The sequence below is a fragment of the Tiliqua scincoides genome, chromosome 1 (genome assembly GCF_035046505.1).
Source record: "Tiliqua scincoides isolate rTilSci1 chromosome 1, rTilSci1.hap2, whole genome shotgun sequence".
In the NCBI taxonomy this organism is placed as follows: Eukaryota; Metazoa; Chordata; class Lepidosauria; order Squamata; family Scincidae; genus Tiliqua; species Tiliqua scincoides.
In genome coordinates, this window is record NC_089821.1 from 26,674,977 (window position 1) to 26,675,870 (window position 894).

Below are 894 nucleotides of genomic sequence, written 5' to 3' on the forward strand. Positions count from 1 at the left end.
GGTGGCAAAAGCAGAGAAATGCAAGGGACAAACAGGAAGGGGAAATAGCACTCCCCCCCCCCCCACATTTCCTATTCCTTTTTCTAATCCAGAGAGTGGCAGGAGAAGGAGGAGGCAAGTAGGTGGACAGAGAGGGGTGCCTCCCACCAATCTGGTGCCTGATGTGGTTTACATCAGTTGGCCTCATAATGGTTGGTTGGCAACCTTCAGTCTCGAAAGACTATGGTATAAGCTTACAGCACCCGGTATTCCCAGGCGGTCTCCCATCCAAGTACTAACCAGGCCTGACCCTGCTTAGCTTCTGAGATCAGATGAGATCGGGCATGTGCAGGGTAACAGTTGCTGCAGTTGGCCTCATGGATGCCCCCCATTGGGACCCAGTGACATGGTTTTGCGGGCAATGGGAGGCAGCATCTGGGGGCTCAATCTTATCCAATTTTCCAGAGCCGGTGCAGCCATGCTGTTGGGGCATGTACAGCATCCTGTGGTGGGGACGCAGTCAAAGAGGCCACCTTAAGGTATGGGAACATTTGTTCCCTTACCTTGGGGTTGCATTGAGGCTACACTGGTGCTGGAAAATTGGATTGGGCCCTAAATTTTAGCTGTAATCTGCGATTTACCTTTGTTTCTCTTCTTCACGCCCATGAGAATTTCCTCTATGTATTTGGAATATCATCCAAAACACTCGGGGGAATCTACATACATTTCTGCTGTTTAAAACCAACAGCAGTGAAAGCTTCAGAGAAGTAGGAGCTCTGGATAATGTACTACATGAGGAATAGGTCAGCCTGCGAAATCCCTTCCCTTTCCTTCCCAACAGTTCCCTCTCCGGTACAGTTAACGCTGTGTGGAGTTGAAAATCTATTCTCCAGGCCTTACTCCTGACTTGGAGTT

The 894-nt window shown here is 49.7% G+C and overlaps 1 pseudogene; it reads right to left on the reverse strand.

Moving 5' to 3' along the window:
• Nucleotides 1-230: 230 nt before the first annotated feature.
• Nucleotides 231-350, reverse strand: LOC136638206 (5S ribosomal RNA; annotated as a pseudogene).
• Between the last annotated feature and the right edge of the window lie 544 nt (nt 351-894).